Here is an 11,720-nt window from a genome sequence, read left to right as displayed (position 1 = left end):
GTACGAAGTGGGGGTTGGGGGATATGGCAGAAAGCTCATGTAACGATAAATGAGATTCACACACACGCAAACGCACACACCAGCATTTTCATAAACATCTGCATATAGATTTTTGAATCTAATCAGTACCATTTCCAATGTACACAATTAAATTTTGACATCAAATTCTCTACTTCACTGTATATGCAAAGTTAGTTGATTAGTTGGTGGGATTAATTGCAGAAGGACCAGCCCAAGTGCACATTGCTCAGTCGGTAAGCACGAGTTTGTGTCTGTGTGTGCATGTTGTTTTATCAGGAAAAGAAAAGTTAAAGTTTCTTATTTTTACGTTGCATGTTTGTGGAACTATAAACTATGAAGCGTTTACCAGCTGCCTTCCAGCACTAAAACGGACAGAGATGGACAGTAATTGCATGAAACTATCATTGCCAAAGCCATAAGAGGTTTGGAGGTCGATTCACAATTTCGAAAACTACTGGCTTCTGAAATCACACGCTGTTGTGGTTGCAGCTTTGAGTTTTGTCATGTCTCTAATTCTGCACTGTCGCCCTTTGATCTGCCTCCATGTGTTCTTTTCTCTCGCCTCCCTTTTTGCTCACCTCCTCAGAGTCCTCTTTTTCTTTCTTCCTCTTTTTCGACAAGCTTAATTTTTCCGATTTTGTGTGTGTGTATATATATATATATATATATATATATATATATATATATATATATATATATATATATATATATATGGGTGGTGTTTTCCTTATCGCTGTCAGACTTCAGCTTTTTCTGACGTAACATTCCACTGGATTTTCTTCCTGCAGGAGACAAACACACAGAAAGCACAATTTATACGTTCAGTGTCATCATACACGCTTACCATGTCACGTCAGGCACATCGCAAACTGTTCTGATTAGATGAAATGCACCGAATGGCACTCTTGCTCTGATGCATTGTGGGTCATGACCCCTGTTTGACCTCACTGACCCATTAGAAATGTGCATCTCACATTACTGAAATGGAGTCATGGGACTGGGCCTATTGGGTTACACTATTGATGGGGAAATGGTATGGCAATCGATGAGAGATATGAGATCAGTGTTGGGTGTGTGTGTGTGTGTGTGTGTGTGTGTGTGTGTGTGTGTGATTATGCTTCTCTGATACGCTTTTTTTCCTTCATTGCCTTTTCTCCATACGTTGCTGTTTAGTCTAGTACTCCACTCAGCTCTTACTTCTCATGTTGTGTGTATATTTGTGTGAGTGTGTGCCTGTGTGTGTGTGTGCGCATGCACATGTGGGTGGTTCTGGTATTGGGTGTGATAAGGGCAGGAGCCTGTTTGACGTAGCAGGAACGTGTTACAGCATTTAACAGTTGCATTGTGTCTGCTTCCCATCCTCAGGTATTTCCCCCAGTGTTGCTGAGTCTCGTAAGTCTCAAAAAGACAACCTGAAGTTTTTATTTATTTACTTTAAAGAAAAAGTGCTTATTCATGGATCTGGTAATATCTGTCCCCAATTCTACACTAATAACCCCTTCACATGGAAGGTTCTTGTATTTGTGGAATGTAATTAGTTTGTGGGGCTACAGGCAAGTTTCTGGGGCAATAGGCAACAAATACAATCAATAATATAATGTCATGTTTCACTTCCCCCTCCTCAGCTCATCTCCTACCCATTCTCAGTTATTATCTGGCAGAAATGCTGAGCTAGCTCAATTTCACAATTCAATCAAATCTTGTGTTATTTCGAGCTGAATGTCCCAAAAAATAGAGAGAAATGGTTAGAAATTATAATATTGAGAGAGTGAAAGAGCTGGAACGAGAAGGGCGGGAAAATGTAGACACATTTAACCTCATAAATAAAATGTCAGGATCCAGTGGTGCATGGGATCTTATTTGTGTGTGTGTGTGTGCATGTGTGCGCATCGTGGGGGTAATTTTTTTAGGTGACTTTCCTCAGGGTCGAAGCAGGTGTGAGACTTTGAGTCATGAGGGGTGTGTGTGTGTGTGTGTGTGTGTGTGTGTGTGTGTGTGTGTTAGTAGGTGGGGGGAATTATAGCCACTTCAGTGATGTTGTATGACGTTTCTCCCATTTGTTTCATGGAGCATTACAAGTAGCAGGTGTGTGTGTGTGTGTGTGTGTGTGTGTGTGTGTGTGTGTGTGTGCGTGCGCAAGTGTGTGTTGGTTTGTTTGGGATGTTTATATGTAGCCATTTGCTTGCAGCTATAGTCTTGCCCCCCTGCTGGGTGTGTACATGTGTGTGCGTGTGTGTATCTGCTCTTGGGGAGTGTTAAATAGAACAGCAGTGTGATTTCACACCCTCCTCCTCTCTCTTTCTCTGTCTCTCTCTCTCTCTCTCTCTCTCTCTCTCTCTCTCTCTCTGGCCTGCCCCATCCCCTTTCCCAGCAGTCCACAGTAGCTCCGTGCATCTGTGTCATGTTATTGGGTTCTGCCGTCCTAGAGTAACCCTCCCCCTCCTACTCATACACACACACTCAGCTTGTGTCTCACTCTCGCTCACTATCTTTATGTCTTTCTCTCCTTCTCTTTCCGTTTAAATGGCTCACTCATTCTCCTGACGTCACTTTGCTCCAAACCCTCAACTACATAGGCTTTTTTTTTTTTTAATTCAAGATAGACTACAGCGTATCTCAGACACACATCCACACACACGTCTTTTTTGAATTCAGGAACAAAAAATATCTGCACGTGTTCTCTGCCTTTTTTCCCCTCTGTCCTATCTCAAGCTCCTCCCCCAGGAAAAGACAGGTGTTGGACAGACCGTTCTGTTTTGCTCCAGCCTACACAAACATGCACCACATTGCACGCACACACACACACACACACACACACACACACACACATATATACACACAAATTAGGCAGGGCAGTAGTAGGATTGGATTGGTGGCATTGCATGTTAGAAGTCGAACAGGTCAGGTCAGGTGTGTGTTTGTGTGCACTGGTATGCTCAGTTTATATTTTTTTCCTCTTAACTCAGTTCTGCGTGTGCAAGACAGCATGCACCTTAGTTAAGACTATCATTTTTGGACCAATTGTATTGTTGCAAACAGAAACCTTACAATTCTGTCAGTGTCAGAAATTTGATTATTTGAATCTTGCTTTTAATACTAAAACCAATTATTCTAAAGCTTTTTATTTTGATCTTAATACACAAAGCACATAACCTTTGATGAAAAATGACTACCACAAATACGGTAGTGATGCTGAAATCATGTATTTAATAACTTTAAAAGCTAAATGTGCGAAAGAGCATTTTATTTAGTGCCTGACTGAAGAAAATATCTTAATATTCTTTTCTCATCCACCTTAAAACTCCTTTTCCCCACTATTTCCAACATGTTTTCTTTAAGCAAAACATTCCAAGTATTGGAATGATGAATTAGTTGAGTGCTCTGAAAACCACGTTCTTGCATGCACCAATGTTGGATGTACTATACAAAGTAGTCATAAAATGAATTAAAAGCATCTTGTACAGAAAACAGCGCCGCAGTTGGATCCGCCATCTTGGAACGTGTGAAGGTCACATGACATTCATACAAATGAAATGTATGTCAGAGTTAATTAAACTCGAATGAGTCCAAAAGGCTACAATACACCAAGCTAATTTTGTCCTTGAGCATCAGGGCCTGTAGTTTCCCCAGGCTGTTTTGTGGCATGACTGCCTATCAGAGAACTTTACCAAATAAATCACTGAGAAAATGCATTATGAGTATTTCAGGTTTCATTCTTTTTTTTTTCCTTCTCAGGTGATTTAATTACAAATAGACAGCTTATAGGTAACTACCAGTGTCCAATAACATCGTATCCGGTCATTCAAACCACTTTTGGAGATGTATTTATTGGACTGGTGTGGCCACATGATTGGACATGTACTGTAACTTTAGTATTATGCTTTTATTTTTTTTATCAGAACGACCTGAGTTTTGGTCTGAGTTTAAACAGATCAGATCATTGGTGTGCAGATAGCATAATATATCACTTTAAATACTAGCGATTGGATTTGTGACACATGCATTTTCCTATAAATACTGGGATTTCCTTATGTTTGGTGTTGGTGCTTCCTTTGAACCACATAATGCAGAACATAGAGAGAGAGAGAGAGAGAGAGAGAGAGAGGGAGGGAGGGAGTAAGCACACTGCTGTTACTTGTGCACATGTGAAACTGTGGCCATGCTGTAGTGCATTATGTCATCTGTTACCATAGTGATACATATGCGTGATTGTCTCCACAGTGAATTAACGTGTCACACATGCAGGAGTCAGAACAAAGACCACCATGACACACCACACCACACCATGTGTGCACATTTCTCTTCAGCTCAACTCTTTGTTTCTGTTTACTTTTACAGACCTTTTTACTTTTGCATGTCTGCGTTCTGTGTCAAAAAGCTGAGATAATGGGTAATTTGTCTGGAAAAAAAGCCACCACTTTGCCTTGACCCTCACCAAACCTGCTGTGTGTGTGTGTGTGTGTGTGTGTGTGTGTGTGTGTGTGTGTGTGTGTGTGTGTGTGTTTGCACGTGCACCTCTGGGTGTGTGGTCTTATGGCAGTATAGACAGCATGTGCAGGTCATATGTTAGACTCTGCGATGAAGAGTTTCTTTGTGTTCATGTGCGTTTTTGTGTCCGCATCTGGAACTGCTAATTAGAACAACGCATCGCTGTTAAAACACACACGAACGCACAGAACGACAACACATGGCCTTGTCTTCTTCAGGTGTTTCGGTTAATAGGTTCCTACACACCCCTCTTATTAAGGGATGTATATAATTGTGGCATTAAATGTAATATATATCTGATTATAAATAAATCTAGCTATGTGAGGTGCGGTTTGTAATGTTTCAAATGCTTCCAGGTTGTACTAATCCTGATTGTTAATGATGACATTGTGATTTGTATGACTCCATGCATTGAATTTCTGCATTTGTGATCTGCACATGGACCTAAAATCTTTCCATTGTGTCAAAATCTTTAATTATTCTCCATCATTTTGGCTTATGCAAGCATGCTGTGTCAGAATATCGAACTCGAAATCATGACTTGCATGAGTCACTGCATATAAGGATCCCTATGAATCTACATTTAGTGCAGGAGAGATATATATATTGTTAAAACTGCATTTGTTTATCAGAAGTGGTGATGCAGCACAGCTGTGTGCACCAGCCAGATCTGAATCTAGGGACCTTTTTCTATAGCATCTGTGTGTTTAGGATGAAAAACCAAACAGTCCAGGCTGTGTGTGCTCCCTAATGGCAGAGAGAGGAAGTGTTTGAGTCAGGGAAGACCGGCACATGGCAGCACGCTTAGAAATACTACATGAATATATGTTAGTGCAAAACATGCTCACTTTGTTTCAACTCTGTTCATCTGACTGGGTAAAATCTAATGCCTAAGGATAGTGTGAGTGTGTGAGTGTGTGAGTGTGTGAGTGTGTGAGTGTGTGTGTGTGTGTGTGTGTGTGTAATAGAAAATGTTGAGTGAGGCATGTGTGAGCCTGTTTGCATCACCTTGGTATCTGTTTTTACCTGGCTGACACTGGTGAATAATTTTGTTTGTGTGTGCTTCTGTATTTTTTTTCCTGGTTATTGATAAGTGTGTGGAGCAGTATAAGGAAACTCAAAGGCATATGAGTTATAGGGGTACTGGCTGCCTTTTTTGTTGTGGGTTGTTGTGTTTGCTGTCTGCTTTTGGTCCCACGACAAGCTAGTGTTTTTGTGGTCAGTAAAATGTGTTATTGTTTTTTGGAAAATAGAGTAGACACTGAGCCACACCCTGAAAAATGACTGAAAGATGTTAAGCACATCTCAACAAAGGGTCCAGTTCATTCACACTCTCTCTCTCTCACGCACGCACACACACACACACACACACACACACACACATACTCAGATGTAGTTCCTTATCTACCCTCAGAAACTGTTTACACGTTATCATTTGCGTGTATGAATGTTTGTGTGGGTGTAAAGCTACATGAGTGCGATCTTTAGAAACCAAATATGGCCAACCGTGACCTTTTACAAGACGTGTGGCAAAGGTTCGTAGGCCCAAAGCACAACCGCAGTCTCACCCACACTACACACCCGACACAAACAATCAGGGTCACAGACAGCTAATGGACAGACACCAGTGGGCTGATCAGACAGTTATCATTGAGTTGAAGAGTTCATCACACACAAACACACACTGTTTACATTTCTGCTTCATGATCCTGAAAGTAGAGAAACTTTCTCTCCCTACAAAGTTTTCTGTTCCAGAAACATTGAGTGAGCACAGGACAGGACAACCTGGAAGTCCAGTTTGTGTGTGTTGGAACTTGTAGGAACGTTCCTTATGTCTCTGCTTTGTCTGTACACATGTGAAATCTATGGACTGTTGTTCGAACATGATGAGTGCCTCTGAGTCACACACTGACTTATCACTTAAAAATATATAAATATTGAATTTTTTTCATATTACACACTCTGTATACACACACACAGACACACACACACACACACACACACACACTAAAATTATAGTCTCGATCACCTTTGAGATGGGGTATTGAGTGTGAGCTGCATTATGACACTGTTTACATTGTTAAAACACCATGATTAAGTAAGTATGACTATTTTGTAGCATACAGTATCATTAGGGCCGAGAATATACCAGTGTTGGTCACCTGATGAAAACAGAACAAATGACACGTTTTATTTGTAGTTGTTTTTAGGGCTAGACGTCTGACCGGCACACTGCAGTAACGTGACTATGAGCACAGGGCAATGCTTATGGATTTTACACTAGAACTTCTAATTTAGTTTGAGGTTTACAGGCATGTTTAGTCAGCAGTGTACTATAGTCTGGGAGTTTTTTTTTTATAAGGTAAGGTTAGCTAAGGAGAGAGTGTGTGTGTGTGTGTGTGTGTGTGCGTGTGCGTGTGTGTGCGTGTGTTTAAGGCTGCAAAAAAAAGGGCTTGGTCAGGTGTATGAGAGGTCAGTAGGACATGATATACCAACCTTGTTTATTCAGCAAAACAGTAATCTGTGTGAGTGTAGGTTGGATTATTCCTTACTCCACTTTCATCTTTTTATCAGTGAATTGATAAACTATCAGAACGTGTACGGGGCATTATGCTGTATTTGCAAAATGAGTGGAATAGGTTAAATATTGATTGATAGCTTTTAAGTGCATGGCATGTTGATCTAATAGGGAAGGGCTGAATTAGAGCTGTCAGTACGTGAATGTGGGTTTTGAGGGCCAGGTGTGTATGTATGATAAATCCGGAAGTCTCTGACTCGGTCATGGATCTGTCCTTATGATCGCTTTCACAATATAGACACGAGAAAAATATGTACCATTGTATTTATTTAGGCTAGCATTTGTGTTCTTAATTACAATCCATAGCAATGCATTGGGCTCATAGCCGAATAAACTATTACAAATATACCGTTAATGGTATTGGATGATCCCAGTCAGTGTCACATTACTGAAGGGAAACAAAAACTCTCACTATATATCAGAGTTCTACATTGGTCACTGGTGTAGATGAAAAAGCATTCAGCTGCACTGACTTACAGTTTGATTGAGAACAGGTTAGTGGGTGTCTCAGGATGTGTGCATTGAGTATACAGACTGTAGGTGTGTCTGTGTGCCAGTGTTCCAAGCTAGCAAGGAGTGTTTAGTAGGTTAGGTGTGTATGTGTGTGTGGGCATACCCACGTGTGTGTGTGTGTGTGTGTGTGTGTGTGTGCGTGCACACTTCTTTGTTCTTGATTGGGGATTTTCTTTTCTTACACTATAAAAACTGAGGTATCAGATTAGCAGAGAACAGTGTGTGTGTGTGTGTGTGTGTGTGTGTGTGTGTGTGTGTGTGTGTGTGTGTGTGTGTGTGTGTGTGTGTTTATACACATCCCAGCTGGTGAGTAGACAATAAGAGAAAGAGCACAGTGTCAGTGGAGTGAAGTTTATATGCTGTCCAGTCAAGAGACTAATCCTAATTCTCTCTCCTCTCTCTCTCTCTCTCTCTCTCTCTCTCTCTCTCTCTCTCTCTCTCTCTCTCTCTCTATCTATCTATCTATCTATCTATCTATCTATATATATATATTTCTTTTTTCACATACATACACACACTCCCTCTCTCACACACACTTTTACTGTTTCTCTCTTCCTCTTTCCTGTAAAATGTAACTTGTCTTCTCTCATTCTACTGACATTTCTCTTTGCATAAACCCACAGTATGATCTTTAGTCATCAACTAAGAGACCTTAATGTTTTCTCTCTTCCTTTATTTGGTCTTCCTTTGTTTTGATTTTTTGATGCTGGACTTTTTTTTTTGTCTGCCTTTTCCCAACACATTATTACATCAACTACTGACCTTTTAGATTTACCTCGAACCACCCAGACCTTCTATCTGATTATTCAATTCATCTGTTATCAGTGAGATCATTACATTCAATGCCTTCTAAAATGTGGCTAGCTATGATGCACATTTAGCATGCTGTGCTGATTATGATTCAGTATAAAGTTTAGATCTTATCTCAGCTGAGCTGGTGACTGAACAAGTTTCTCAGTGAATACCAGGTCTTGGTTTAGAAAGAGTGTAGAAATGTAGGGGTGAGAATGAAACGTGATTGGGACGATTTGGAGCTCATTTGCTGGATTGTGCTGTAGCATTGGTGCAGGCTGTACTTGTGTCCATATGGTGTGTTAGTGTTTGACCTGCTCCCTGAAAAGTGTTCAATAAGTAATGGGCTTCCTGTGTGAGTGAAGATGTGTTGTTTGGACTGGAACTATGTGGTGGCCTTTTCTTTTTTGGATGTGTCAAAGCATTTTTTTATTCTCTTTGCTTTTTCCATTTTTGGTAAACAGGGTGATGCTAAATCTGCTCAGTTCGCTTTTTGCTTAATATCACTGTACATGACACTCCAGCTCTGGAGCTGCAAAACTATAAATGTTTTGTTGTTTACATGTTGTAATAATCATCCAGTTGCTGAAATGCCACATTCATGCAAGCTGTGGTTCTAAGTTTCCTTTGACCTTTCATTCTATAAGTCATAAGTCACAGACTCAGAGAATGAACCTTTATCCACTATCAGCTAATTATTAATGTCAAATCTGAAATGGCAGCCTGATATACATCATATTTCTAGTCCTTTTTATATCTTGTTGGGGACCAAATGTCCTTATAAGCATATGGATATAATTTTTGTCCCTATTGGAACTTTTGGCTGGTCCCCATAAGGGAAACCAGCTTTAAAAAGGAAAAAAGAAACATTGAAAGAAAAGTTTTTTCTTTTGTTTGGTATATACTCCATTAAATACATTTCTCTCACCAACAGTGAGACACACATGGGTGTATGTTGTGTGTTTGTGTGGATATTGACAGAGGTGGATCTTATTAGATATTATTTTAATGAGACTATAATATAATATAGAGTAGCATTACACTGTGTGTCAGTTATGTTGCTTCATGTTTCTTAAAACATATTAGATAAAATCACAAGAATGCAAAGTTATCTTATTATAAACTTTGCAAACAACATTTTCTCTTTACAATAGGATAATGAACTCCACATTTACAAGTACAATTTATCCCTAAGGTAAGTAAAGTAAGTGTAAAGCTATATGTACAGTGTGTGCTTAACAGACTCTAGTCCCAAGCTGTGTAGCATGAAAAGCAAAACAAAAAAAGGACAAAGGAAGGAGTAGGCAAAGAAGTATTCAGGAAGAGGGGAGGGAGGGAAGGCTAGAGTTCAAAGTCAAGGTCTAGTGTGTGTGGAGCAGCATTATGACTTGTGTAAATCACACTCACAGTGGGGTGATTTTGACTGACCTTGAAGATTTTTCCACCATATTTTCAGTGCCCTTCAGAGGCAATGTCCTTCTCTGAGTGTGTGTGTGTTGACTAATACTTGCTGGCTTTGTACATCAGGTCATGACTCAAGATTTAAATTCTGACACTGTTTCTTGCACTTTTTTGGTTCTAACACCACATGGCTGCATCTGATAGACTTACCCTCTGTTCAACCGTGTGTGCGTGTCCCAGTGCTGACTCATGTTGTCCCACAAACTGGAGGCTGTGAGTTAGGAGGAGTACTAGCTGTACCAATGACACATCCACCTACACACACACAGACACACACACACTTTAAACTTTTACTGACAGTTCAAAGGTATATAATATAATATGCTAAATCAACACTTGAGTTGGGTTTTTTAATAAACATAAAACACTGTGTTCGGTGTGTGTGTGTTTGTGTGTGTGTGTGTGTGTGTGTGTGTGTGTGTGTGTGTGTGTGTGTGTGTGTGTGTGTGTATTCTGCATTCTGCTGTACCCATGAGAATGCTGGTGTATATATATAGCAAAAGTTAGAGTGTGTGAACAGTCATAGTTGTTCACTCTCGCTCTGCTCATCAGGATGCTGATTACAATAGACTCTGGGAGAGCAGGAATGTGAACGTTGGTGATTAACACACATTATCTGTGCACATACACACACACACACACACACACATTTCCTCCATAGTAATGTTTCCTCCATGGGGGGAGGGGGGGTTTGTCTGTGGTATTTCCCAGCCATCAAAGAACTTCCTCTTTCCTATTCACATTACCCCATGGTGCAGCATACACATACATGAAACATGGGTGCCTCTCACACACATTGTGCCACTCTCTCTTACACGCACACAATTTGGCACTAATCAAAAGGAAAAAGACGACGAGTCCAAGGTTGTTGGCTAAGCTAGGAGGTCAGTAGGATATTACCTCATGTGGAAGTTTGTGTATGTGGGGGGTCAATTGGCTGGGGGTGGAGCGTTGTTACATCTGCTGTTGTCCATGCTGGGCATCTTGCTCAGCTTTGCTCACTTCCTCTGTGTGTGTTTGTGCGGTTTTCTTCCGTTTCTGTCCAAAAAGCCCAGTTCTCGTGACACACTCCCGTGGTTCAGCCGGTCTGTTATGTCTCGTAGCCACTGATGTAACGGAGCTAAATATAACGTTCAGTCCTGTGCAGTGTGGGACACTGCTGAGCTCTCTCACACACACACACACACACACACACACACACACACACACACCGCAGCGTCTGTTTGTCATTACTGGGCCGGAGCTCAACTCCAAATGCCAACAAAGCAAAGTCTGTCATGTTTAGAGCACATTCAAAATCACATCTGATTTCACTGCTAAGTGCTCAGTGCCATAGTCATAGTTTCAATAATTATTTTACTGTTGCAGTATGAGATTTTCCCACTGAGCCTCTGCTTCAATGTATTCATAGCTGTCCAATTTTATCCACACCCACCCCCCACTTTTCCACACTCAGAGTTTAGGCTACAGACAGACAGACAGACAGACAGACGAGTCATTTATTAATCCCAAAGGAATATTTGAATGTTACAGCAGCCAGTTCAGAGCCATATACCAAAGTACAAGTGACAAGATATAGAATATTAAGAATATAAACAATAAAAAGAAACGTTTACACTGTTTACAATAGTACAGTCAGGTGGGACTCTGGGAACTGCATGTTAAGGTGCTTTAACTTTGCAAAACAATATTATGCTGTTCTGTGTACAAGATGATCGTATATACAGGTTGGGATTTCAGTAACTGTACATAAGGTGCACAAGCAAGTATGAATATTAATAAAAAGAGAAAATAAAGAACATAATCATATCAGTACCATCAGGTGGACAACATAAGAGACTGTAGATTTAGGTGCACTGATGGTACC

At 40.5% G+C, this 11,720-nt stretch overlaps 1 protein-coding gene across 3 annotated transcripts in view; it reads left to right on the top strand.

Annotated features, from left to right (window-relative positions):
• The window catches only part of kdm6ba (lysine (K)-specific demethylase 6B, a), a 74,157-nt gene that overhangs the window by 41,232 nt on the left and 21,205 nt on the right, over positions 1-11,720 (top strand). The window lies entirely within an intron of this gene.

Source organism: Silurus meridionalis, chromosome 6 (genome assembly GCF_014805685.1).
Source record: "Silurus meridionalis isolate SWU-2019-XX chromosome 6, ASM1480568v1, whole genome shotgun sequence".
Taxonomy (NCBI): domain Eukaryota; kingdom Metazoa; phylum Chordata; class Actinopteri; order Siluriformes; family Siluridae; genus Silurus; species Silurus meridionalis.
The sequence above is the reverse complement of the archived record's forward strand: the minus strand, read 5'-3'. Positions and strand labels throughout refer to the sequence as shown.